Here is a 12,998-nt window from a genome sequence, read left to right on the forward strand (position 1 = left end):
CACAGATGCCACAAATGTGCTGATCTGGCTCAACTCTTGCAGTGGCTGTTTTCACTGTGCTAATGTATGGGATGAGAATGAGGGTTACTTACAAGCTTCTTTTCTGTGCTTTTTACAGTTCTAAGCTGTGCAGGAGCCCACCAGGTGCAAAACGCTTTCTGTCACTTTAATCTTCCGAGAAAACAAAGAAATCTCATCCTAAACTCTGCTTGCTGTGCAGCTGTGAAGCATAACTGCAGCTATTTGTGAGGAAGTTAACAAGCCTGTGCCTCAGAGCTGGATTAAAACATTCACAGGAGTTTTACAGTTTCAGAGGTTATAAGAAACTGCCCACTGGCTTTGCTGCCTTAACTAGGCAATGAACAGGAGGAAATGGTTCCTCTGTCTTCCTATAGAAGGCGAAGATGTAGGAGGCATAATGAATGGCAGTCAAATTTCTCAAGGTGCTTTGGTCCCCCGGAACTATTTTCTTCATGGCTCAGTGCAGGTAGAGATGCCAGCTCCGGTTTAGGAACTCTTTGGAGATTGGGGGGCAGTGCCTAGGGATGAAATAATGTGGAGAAGGAGGGGGTTCAGCAGTTGATATATTGTCTCTCTAGGACTACTGTGTGCTATAGCAGGGGTAGTCAACCTGTGGTCCTCCAGAGGTTCATGGACTACAATTCCCATGAGCCCCTGCCAGCAAACGCTGGCAGGGGCTCATGAGAATTGTAGTCCATGAACCTCTGGAGGACCACAGGTTGACTACCCTTGTGCTATAGAACCCACCCTCCAAAGGTTCCATTTCTTCCTGAGGATTCCTTGCAGTCCAGAGATCAGTTATCATTCCAGAAGAACCAGGCTCCACCTTGAGGTTGGTACGCCTAAGTGCAGACCACTGAAGTTCCATTACCAAGCCCAGAAAAACCTAAGCAGTCCTGTGAAGAATGATGCAAAAGAAAGTCTTCCTGATTCCCTGGGGTACTGGATGTTCACCACGGGGTCCTCTTGTTTCACTCAGCCGGTAATCTGCCATACACATTATGGGATTCCCAGCAGCAAATGCATCACTCAGGAACAACAATTGTAAGTGCTGCGTTGCGTGACATCACCTATATTAATAACTTATTCTGTGACTAATCCCTTATATCAATGAGTGTCAATAGAGTCAGTTCACATCTCCAGTTGAGTCATTGAGTGCTGAGTCATCAGGTGATGAAATCTTGAGTGGCATGTGTGAAGAAAGTTCATGCAATTATAAAATGTTATCTGCTTAAAAAAAAATACTTTCTGCCGTTTGCCTATTGACATGTGACAGCCTCCCCCAAGGTTGAAGCTTCCCATGAATAGAATTGTGATTCATTCTTAAGCCCCACATGAAATGCAAATGTTGGAGCATCAACCAACGGGATGTTTGTTTTGAGATGCAGAGAGTTTCTTTTGCTTCAGTAATTTATGGTAATGCACCACACTTTGAACATCAGCCTTGGGAAAGCTGTCCCTGTGCATTCTCCCATGAAAGGTCACTATGAGACTCTTTCTTTGTTTAAAATAATAATTATGAGATCCCTCCCATTTGGTCTTCTGGTTGCAAACATGCACATAAAGAGACACTATTCATACAGGGCTGGACACAGCTTTGCCTACTGTATGTCATTTCCCCCCTTTTGTTAGGGGCAAAAGGTTTCCTGTCCTGACTTGACATGGTAACAGTAAATCATGAGCAAATTTTGATACTTTATTCCAGTTAATTCTCCAGCAATATCCAAAAAGCAGACAGAGCTGTTTTTCTCGTATTTCCAAGGACAGAGGTATTATTATCCCATTTCCCAAAGATAATTTCCAGTGAAATTCATTTTCATCCATTTAGCTAGATTTTCAACTCAGAGACTCAAACTGGGAACATACCTTCAACAAAATCACGTTTAAAAGCTTAGATAATTGTGGCTGCTTTCACACTCTGCCAGTGAGGTCCACGTACTGCTGCCTGCTGTCCCTGCCTTTCCTTCTCTCAGATCAGTGCAGAAGTGGCAATACTGAATCCATGCACAACAAAAGTAAAGTGGGTTGGGAAGACGGATGTTACAGAGTAGCCTTTTCCAACCTTTTGACTACGGTGGTACCGCTAATTTGTAAGCTGCCTGTTGTCACAAAGAAAGGCAGGATATAAGTATTCAAATAAACAAACAAACATGAAAACAAAATTTGAGTCCACTAGCAACTTTAAGACCAACAAAGATGTATTCAAGGCATGAGCTTTCAAATACATGTTGGTCTTAAAGGTGCTATTGGACTCAAATTCTGTTGTGCTTCTTCAGAGCCACTTGAGACATGACAACAGTTGTGCCATGCCATCCCTGTGGCCTGACAATGCCCCTTTTACCCCTTCCCACCTGAGCCACTGTTAAAGCTACACTGTGGACAGCTGGGGATAGAAATAAAGCTATAAAGGACTGAAAGGGGAAAGAGAATGTGGACTTTAGCTCCGCCATTCTGAAGGCAAATTAGCTCCCCAGATTAGCCATGCCCTGTCTGCAGCCAACCCACATTTTGCCCTTTGATACAGGACAAAGGAGTTCCACAAGTCATGCTCTACGTGAGTATAATATTGTATGGAAATTCCAGAAAGCATAGGGACATGCTATATCCTCTCTGTGTGCTTTAGGAAGAAAACCCGTTGTGGAAGGAGTCTGAAATTCATATGTAATGGCTAAGTCCTGACCATTAAAACCACATGGTACCTTAAGGACCTTTCAAAAGGTCCCCCCCCTACAGGCCATTCGTGGACTAGTTCTGAAGGGGTAGAGATAATGGTTTTATTGACTTAGCAATGTATCTGATTGTATTTGTCAGAAGAGCATGTCTGGTTTGGTATTGAATTGCCATTTGCTTTGAGCAGAGGAAAGCCTGAATACAATTTTTAAAATAACAATCAGTACATTAAAACATGCAGTGTTCACATCATTTAAGACTTTCTTGGTGAAAGCCAGATCTTTGATTTATGCCTTGAGAGAAACAGGAAGCAGATGTTGACCCTGGAGCATTGGGCCTCATTGTCAAAGCATTCTGCACAAGGACATTCAGCTTGGCAGTAAAATGCGATGTTTCCATGAGCAATATTTCTGTATAGAATCAATTTAAATGAATCCAAACGACAGGACAGAGTTCATACCACTCAAGCAATGTCTGCTTGAGTGCTGCAGATCCTAGGCCCTCCTCCTCCTCTGCCTGTTTTCAGATGGAACACTGAAAACTACATTTGTTCAAAATATAGTTGGAGCACTCTTCAAAGTGCTCATTTGGGTTCAGGTTCAGCTAGGAGATTTTGTCCTCCCTGAGTACTGTGGTAAAAAAAACAGAGAAGAGCTAATGGTCATTTGGGAGGATGATTGTTTGAGTGAAGACTGATGGAGGACCAAGAACCTAGGCGAGCAAGATCTTTCAGGGTAACCATCTTCCCCTCTCTCACCCAGGTCTCAGTCATGCACACTAGGTCGACCTCATGCTCTGCAAAATAGTCTTGCAAAGTCGAGGACTTGTTAATCAAACTGCCATTGCACAGCATCACTGTGTGAGCCACCCTCACCTCCTCCTCTGTATTCCTAGGGATGGGATGGAGGTTAGAAGGGTTGCAAACATATCCATATCTCTCAGCCCTCCTATTGTCAAACATCCTCCCACTACTATGTCTCCCGTGGCCCATTATAGTTTGGTCCTGATCCTATTGTGCCCCCTCCTATACTTGCATTTTTCCCAAGGAGCATCACTAGGTCTCCACAATCCCCAGGCCCCCCAGTCTACTCAAATCGGCAGCAGGCAAAACAGCTCAGTTCTATTGATGTTACTCTTGGTGCTCCCATAGGTCAGCCAGAACTCAACAAGGCTGAGGACTCTTCAGAGGAGGAAGGGACCAGCATAGCCAGACTACAGGCAGTTAAGCCAACAAAAAAGAGGAGGTACAGCCATGCCAAGACTTACAGCCAAGAACTTGTACAGAGTCACCTCCATCCCCCATCCGTCAGATGAAAGCCAGCTGCACCATTAGAGATGTGAAGGCACAGGCCAAAAAGAAAAGTGCTGACCTTATGGCTAGATGTTAGGTACCTGTTGAGATGACGATGAGTTGTTGCAGGACTAAGTCTCAGCAATTGGCATTTAATGATAAAAACTCTCAAGGGACATTACTGGGTATGTATGCAATATTAGGCTATCTTGAATTCAGCTTTGCTTGAATCTTGAAAGCCTTGAATTCTTGAACCAGACTATCTTGGTTGCGTGACCTTTGGAATCCTGGTCCTTGGACTGAATAAAATTTAACTCAGTGTACCTAGTTTTTAGCATAATTTCCAGGCTTTGCAAAGCGTCAAATGGTAGCAGACCAGTGCAACGCTTAAATACATATTACTACTCTGGGTTGTACATTTTAGTTGGATTAAATGTCTTCCACAGAGGTTGCTAGAATAATTTTGAAATCACAGAAACTGACTAATATAGAATGACCATATGAATCATTGCTCTCTGCTCATTCTTCCAGTTGCTTTTAACGGGTTCTCTTACAAATATTGGTTTATATATTGACTACACTACACGTTACCACAGGCAACTGTTTATTCAATGGTAGTGGCCAACTGTTAAGCAAATAAACTTAAAGAGATAATGATGTGCCCTTGAGCCCACTGAAACTATGACCTAGTTAGTGTGATGTTGGGCAAGGCCAAACAACTCACCCTACTTTGCATATGCAGAGCAACTGTGTTTCATTAGCACACCAGCGCAACAACCACACAGGCTATGGATCTCTGGATTGCTAGCTGAGTGTAATGGTCTGGCTAAGTGCTGGCATCAGTTTGTAGCAATCTTCATAGTGCTTTCAAATAACCAAATCATTTGTTTATCTTTGTGATACTTGGGAGAAAAGGTCAGAATCACTTCAAATAAATAGTAGTGCACAATATATTTGTGTAGGGATGCCAGGGGATGCCGAATAGGGACCGAAGTGCTCCGAATATTTCAAGGGACCGCCATACTACCAAGACCAGTTCCTCCAGAAAAAATGTCAGTTTTGGAGAGTGGACTCTGTGGCAACACATCCCTGTTGTACTTTCTCCTGTCCTTAAGATTCAAGGTTCTTAAGATTCAAGGGAGAGAACCGAGGAAGAAAGAAACTTGCACTTCCTGCTGTCTGCCTCCCAAAATAAATCCAGACTCCATGTACATTTTCCTGCATTCGGCCTGCTCCAAAAACTGTAATTTACTCTCCGTAGCGTGCTCTATACTGCAGCTGGTAGCGGTCAGTCCCCTCCATGCTAAGAAGGGCAGTTTGCCTGTAGACACCCTTAGTCAACGTTTCTTGCGCCCCATTATGATATTGCTTCACAATTGCATCTTGGCATTAGAAATGTTCTAATATGCGTCAGTTTCAAAGATTCATCAGCAATGGCTACACTCATGCAAAAATGGGGAAATGTGCTGTCTAGTCAGATGCCATGTTTTCCAGGAGCTGCCTGGATTCCTCAGGAGACATCACTCTCAGTCCACAGAGGTAAACTGTTTCTCTCCCTTCCCCAGAGGCAATAGCTATGTGCAGGTCAATGGCGCACCGAGGAATTGCTAATCTCATCACCCTCTGAATATTTCTTCCTTCCCACCATACCTAAGGAACTCCATTTGTCTTGATTATCTCACCCACCACACCCAAACTGGTTTCCTATCCTTCTTGTCTCAGGATACTATTGCCATTTTCTTTAATTTGGTTGATGCAATCATGCCTTTGTTTCCCTTCCTGGGAAACTCCTCTTCAGACCATCAGGACCATCAGAAAATGTGGATTAATACTTTGTAGAAATGTAGGGCTAGGATAAGGGTTATTTTAAGTATGGTTCTGGATAGGGAGTGGTTCATTTTAGAGTGTTAGGGCTAGGGAAGAGTTTAAGTTGTGGTTAGAATAATTTTTGTAAACATTATTTTTCTTGTAAATAACATGTTAAAATGAGGTTTTATAATGGGTTTAAATATAGGGTTAGGGTTAGCTCAAGTATGGTTCATGTTGGGGAATGGTTAGTTTAAGAGGGAGCATTAGGGCTAGAGAACAGAGTCATGCTTAGGAAAGGCCATCAGATGTACTAATATTTTTTCTCTTATTTTTCATGCAAAAGTTTTAAAATGTGGATTCATACTGGTTTTAAATGTAGGTTTAGGGTTAGCTTAAGTATAGTTTAGGTTGGGGAGTGTCCCAAAACAGGTCTGCTTCTACCAGTGTCTGTCATTCTACTTCTGGGGCTGTCATTATAATCCGTAAACACTCCTACAATGTTCCACAGGCCATCAATCCACTCTAGGGCCTGTCAGTCCAGTCCCAAAAGACACCCCAAGGTGTCATTCCACTTTGTGTTCTGTCATTCCTGTCTATTCCTTGGGGCTTGTCAATCCGCTTTAGGGGCTGTCATTCCAGCCTCAGAATACTTTTGTCAGTCCTGTCCCAGAACATGTCTACTACTTCCCAGGATTATCTCAGCACTCTTCTGCTACTTCCAAGGGGCAACATTCCACTCTGGAGCCATTCAATCCCCTCCCAGGACACTTTTGCCCTTCCAAGGGTGGTCACTCCACTGTGGGGGGGAGAGCAGTCATTCCGGTCCCAGAGTACTAATTCTATTCCATGGGACTGCCATTCCACTCTGGGGCCTGTTATTCAAGTACCAGTTTATCTGGGCTTAGAGACATTAATTAAAAATCCACTCCACATTTTCATTACAATTATTTTTGTCTGTGATGTATTTCAGTGATGTTTCCAAGGTCAGAGAATTCCATCACCCCCTGCTTTGAAGTTTGGTGACATTTTAACCAGAGACTGTCTATCTGGAAATGTATCCATTTGTGAACTGCTTGGAGGTTTGCATAAAGTTAATGCTGTTTGAACTACCATGAATTTCAGTTCACAAACCGACCAGAATTCATCACAAAGTTTAATTCTTGAGCTGGTTTGTGCCAATCTCTATAGATGAACCATTGATCTGATCCAGCAGGGCTCTTCTTATGTTATGATAAAAAGCAAAGGGGTTGCCAGGAAGACATCGTAGTACTTTGAAAGGAAGACTTTTAATTAAAATAAATTACCCAGAAGAGTTTTTAAAATCTCCCTGAACTAACCAATGCTTCTGGCTTTCCATGCTGCAATTCTTCAGCATTTTAGGGTTCTTTAAAGTTCTTGTTTAGATTTTTGCTGAATACTTATGTATTTCCTTGCTGTATAACCCAAAGAGAAGTTGGAAAAAGCCTGTCTTGAAGTCTTATCAGCAGAAGTGCATGGTTCTTGTGGTGGCCGCATGGAAACCAGGACTTAAGGCCAGGACTCTGAGTTCTTTGGATTTGTGACTAGATGGTCAGAAGGAGCTATTCTGGGTATCTAAATGAGTTCGGCATCAATCTCACATTAAACTACCCTTAGTCACAGCAGATGAAACAGTTTTAATTATTTATATATTCACTTTTATCTGAAATGGGGACCCAAAGTGGCTTACAACATAATTTCCCCTCCTCCTTACAACAGCCACCCTGCAAGGTACATGAGAATCTGCCTTACAGTGAATCAGGCCATCGGTCCAATGAAGTTGATTGTCCACCAAGGCTGACAGTGGCTTTCCCTGAGTCTCAGACAGAGGCAGGTGAGGCTGAAAGTGTGTGACTAGCCCAAGGACACCCAGCAAGATACAATGGCAGAGTGAGTATTCAGTTCTTTTCTCCTAATCACTACCAGTCTCTCAGGTATTCTGATTCCCTGGTATGCTTGGTAGTTATCCAAAGCTTTTTGTGTCTTCTAATATCTGGCCCTGGGAGTTGGGAGAACCTCATGAATAAAATCCATGGGGAGGTTGCTTCATATGGAGGAAGGGGAAGGTGACTTCGCCATCAGTCCCCTATGCCCTTTCCCCCCATAAATCACAATTCAGTGCTGGAGGAGGGAAAATATCCCCTCCTCTGAGTGTGCTTGTGCTCATCTTTCCTAGATTCAATTCCTAATGTTCCTAGCTCTCCATAAAAGAGAAAGACCAAGACATACTTCCCAGTGTGGAGTGTTCTACAGCTTGGGGACATTGTTGAAAATCGCCTGTTCCAATCTCATTTGATTCAACGTGGGTATGCAGACCAGGGCAACAGTGGTCAGCCTCAGCCTAGGCAAGTTTCCATGGGCAAAGGCATTTCCCCAGATACCTGTAAATCCCAAGCCAGGTATAGGACTTTAAAAGTTACTAATTTGCATATGTAGATTGCAACCTCAGCAGTAAAATCAGCCCTGGAATAAAACCCAAAGCTGCAACAACCGCATAATACTTGGTACAACATATTAATGCAATATTTCTATGGAGTTCCAGGACAGTTTTATTCTTGATGCAATGAGTTTTCAAGCCGGTCGCAGGAAATAATAACCAGATGGTGGAACGAGAATCTAGAAGAGCTCTTGACAGCTATTCTCCACTGAGCTGTGTCCAGCTACCTTACTGTGGACTCTGTTAAAGTCTTAGGAATTCTACTTGGAAATTGGAAAAGCTTATTGTGTTTCAAGCTAATATCTGGTAACAAGAACAGCAATAGATTATTTATTGTCTGATGGATTCAGACCATGTTTGTGAGGCTGTCTTGCTTTCAGTTTGGCATTGATATCGGCATGCAGTTGTGATATCAGCAAGCGGTTGAGAAACACTAGCAAAAGGTTCCATTGTTCAAAAACAATCATTAAATGGTAATGAAGCTTCACAACCAATGAATGAAAACCTTATTCCATTGATGTTGTATAAGAGCCTCACATTAAAATTCCTGGAAGGATTTAGGAAGATGGCTAGCCCCATTATTTCTCATAACTGTACACAGTCCATGTTGAACAATTTATCTTTTAAAGAATATATAGATTGCCAACTATGCCTCCTGGATCCAGCTGTGTTCCTGGATGATTGTGAGCAGGAATATCTTTTACCAACTTTAGCTCTTCCTGGAGAGGCCTGACCCAACTCCAAATATGCATGCCCCAATGGCTACCGGGTTCAGTTATTGCATCATGCTCTTCATGGGCTGTTTTTGAATAGTTCTTGACAGTTTAGTTGGTTCAACATGTGACCGCCTGGTTGTTATCTGGAGTGAGTCACTTGAATTATATTATAAGAGTTTGAATTTCAGCTCGCCTTCCTCAGATGTCGACTCCTTTTCTTAACTGTAGTCCGAGACTCTCTTGAGCCTTTCCTCATAGGGAAGACCCTCCAACCCCCTAATCCACTTGGTTGTTCTCTTCTGTACTTTTTCCAGCTCTGCAATGTCTTTTTTGAGATATGGTGAGCAGAAGGGCCAAATGAAGCCGCACCATAGATCTACACAGGAGTATTACAGTATTGGCCATTTTATTCTCAATCCTTTTCCTAATAATCCCTATTCCCTAATATAGAGTTTGCCTTTTTCACTGCTGCAACACACTAGGATGACTCTTCCAATGAGCTATCCACTACAACCCCTATATCTTTTTTCTTCTCATTCTCAGACCCCATTAGCCTATACTTGAATTGAGGGGGGCTGTACATTACCTTACACTTTACAAATACGGATCTTTATTTGTCACATTTTTCTCTACTTGCCCAATTCTCTACTTTGTAGAGATACTTGCCCAATTCTCTACTTTGTAGAGATCCTCTTGGAGCTCTTCATAGTCAGCCTTGGTTTTCACCATCCTGAATAATTTTGTGTCTTCTGCAAACTATGCTATTCACCTATGCTAGTTCAAGCTTATTTATGAATCAGTTAAATAGTACAGGCTCCAGTATAGATCCTTGTGGGACCCTACTACCTGTGATCAGAGACTGTAATTCTGAATCCATTTTGCATTACTGTAAATTTTATGTGGAGTCCATTCATTGGAGCCCATCCAAGTCAGTTGGCATTCCTGGCTCCCAGTATATCCATTGGGCATTCCAACAACTTGTGTTGTTCCCAATAGGCAATCTTGTCATTCACTTCAGTTTCTTCTTCACAAGCCCCCTCATTTGAGAGAAATCATCTCTTTAAATGTTAAATGTGGTTGTGTTGGGCATCCTCTTTATTCCTATAAATTTTTAACCAAACATTAATTGGAAGTTCACAGGTATCCAAATATACCTTTCCTTATTACTCTGACCTTCTAACAATCTTGCTTCCAGTCAGTGCTTAAAATTATATCTGCTTCTTTCAGAAGCTCCCCCATGCACTCTGACAAGTTGTTCAGCACATACCCTACTGAATGGGAGCTGCTCAACAGCGCGGTGACCTAATATTTTAACTAGCTGGGAATCTCAAACACCCTGATAGTGGCTCAAGAAGCCCATGCTTCAGTTACATCCCTCCTTCTCCCCATACCAAGATGCCACTTATGTTTAATTGCAAGGCACATCTTTCAGAAGTATTACCTTACCAATTTCATCTGTTGATTCATCTGTCTAATTTGCGCTGGCTGTTAAAAACCAATTACATTCCTTCTCGGATAAAATGGACCATAATACATGTCTGAAAAGCCAGCAAGTTTTTTAAAAGATTATTAGTAATAAAGGGCATACTCATATAATTTTATAAAAGATACATCATAGGCATGTAATTGAACTCTTCATACTTTTCTCCTGTGTTTGCTTTCAGAAAAGGATTTTGGAATTTGTGCATCACTAATAATCTTTTTAAAGCTATTGCAATGTTTTTTTTAATGATCTACCTAAATTTCCCCAATAACAGATCTAATTTTCTTGCATCCGAAAAAATACAATGTGCAGACTTGATTTTAATAAATTAATCTCAAATTTCTGTATGTCATTTTTGCAATGAAAGTAAGCGCTTTGAAATGTCTACGTGATTATGATCTCCAACTGAAACTTCATAGAACTATTGAAACATCATTTGAAAACAGTTGTGCTTTCCCATATCAATTTGGTATTGTGTTAGCCTGAAGGTCTGATTAGGATTTCAGTCTTTCAGCACAACCTACCTCACAGGGTTGTTGTGACAAAGAAATTCCCTGATGACACAGCAAACCAAAAGGGTCACAGAAGGTCTTCACTACGAGGAATTTGTACTATAACAACATTTCCAAATAAATAACATCTAATCAGTGCTGATGATAGAATATAATTTTCTGAAAGTGGAATAGGCACATGGCGGCAGAGTTTGGATTGATTGCATCTCCGATAATTACATCGTCAAAGACATTCCACAAAGCAAGCATCATAGGAATCCATGCAGTATGAGACTAACATTGTATCATCCCAAGTCAAAAAATTGCTTTTGGGAGACTGAGAAAACACAATATTCTGCAAAGGAAGAAAAGACCTTTGGTTTCTGAGTAACTAATGAGAATTTCTTGTGGGAAATCTTGATGGTTTGGAAATGTCTAACTAAAAAGTTTAATTTAAGAAAAGACTTTTGGTGCATGTAGAAAGTAGAAAGGAAAAATATGCCAATGGAAATCAAATTAAGACAAATGTGCCATCTGCTGACCAGTTTTATATTGCAGAAAATTCACAACATTTGATAGAAATGATACAAGATCCTTGTATTGTTTAAGTATCAATTCTTTTAGAAATTACATCATGTTTAAACTGGGGCATTGTAGCATAATTCAGTTGTTTAATTATTTGTAGCATGCTTTGTATAGTTAAATCTTTGTATAGTTAAATCCAGAGATAGATCATTGTAAAAGCCTGAAAAAAAATCTGAAATCTAAACAAACAAAGAAAAGAAAATACATTGGGGGGCTCCCCCCAGTAATAGAAACTGTGTCTAAAACCTAAAGAAACAAATACCCTCGTGTATGTCCGTGCGTGTGTGCATGCGTAGTCACTAGGCAATTACAATGCTATTACAAGTCTTTAAGCCTTGGTTTCTGTCAATAAAAGACAGGGAGAGGGGGCTTTAGAGGAGGGCTCACTGGCAGCAACCACTGGGCAATCTGATACCATTTTACCTGTGTGATTAACCGAGGGATGGTTGCTTGCTACTGGGCAACAGCAACTACTCCCTAGGAGTTAGTGTGGTTTAGTGGTTAGAACAGCCTTTCTCACCTTTTTCACCATTGAGAAACCCCTGGACCATTTTTCAGGCTTCAATAGACCCCCATAGTGGCACAATCATGCAGAATATGTTTGGGAATCATAGCTGTGTACACCTGGGACCCCTTTCCTTGTCACCCCCTCCAGGCCCACCATTGGCTATTTTGGGGCTGGGGGTCTCACAAAGAAATCATGTGTGATTGGCTGCAATTAAACAGTTATTTTCAACTTTCTTCTTCTTTTAACCTTACCCACAACTCCTGACTGAATAAATAGTCCCTACAATCTGTTCTGAGGATGTTATGAAGCACTAGAGAAGTACAAACATCTTTAAACCTCCCCCCCCCCCGCTCCAGAGGAGCGGGAGGACTAAAGGAGTAAGGGCAAGTGGGGAGGAATTAGGGCGGGCCCTGTCCGGGATAAAAACTCGGAGGGCCCAATCAGGAGCCCCAAAGCGGCTCCTGATTGGGCCCTCTGAGTGTCACTCAGGGGCCAAGCAGCCCTGGACCATTCTTGGTTGGCCCAGCCTTGCCTGGCCCGGCCGGAGAGTCGCCGCTCAGAGGAAGAAACCTTCCCCAGCGGTAAGTCCTCCAGCCGGCTTCCCCTCGCCCACGGAGCCTTCTGCCGGGCCCTGGGGCAGGCTCGCCTGCCCTTGGGCCCGGCAGAAGGCCACAAAGCCCACTCCCACCGTCCAGACCTTCTGCCGGGCCCTGGGGCAGCTGAGCCTGCCCCTGGGCCCAGCAGTAGGCTGCAAAGCCTGCCTCCGCCGTCCCGAGCCTTCTGCCAGGCCCTGAGGCAGCCTCGCCTGCCCCTGGGCCCGGCAGTAGGCCGCAGAGCCTGCCGCCCCTGTCCGGAGCCTTCTGCCGGGCCCTGGGGCAGCCGAGCCTGATCCTGGGCCCGGCAGAAGGTCCCAAGGCCACCTACTTTACTCTGTTCCTCCCTTCCTCCCAGCATTCCCTTTATCCTTCC

The sequence above is a fragment of the Paroedura picta genome, chromosome 7 (assembly GCF_049243985.1).
Source record: "Paroedura picta isolate Pp20150507F chromosome 7, Ppicta_v3.0, whole genome shotgun sequence".
In the NCBI taxonomy this organism is placed as follows: Eukaryota; Metazoa; Chordata; class Lepidosauria; order Squamata; family Gekkonidae; genus Paroedura; species Paroedura picta.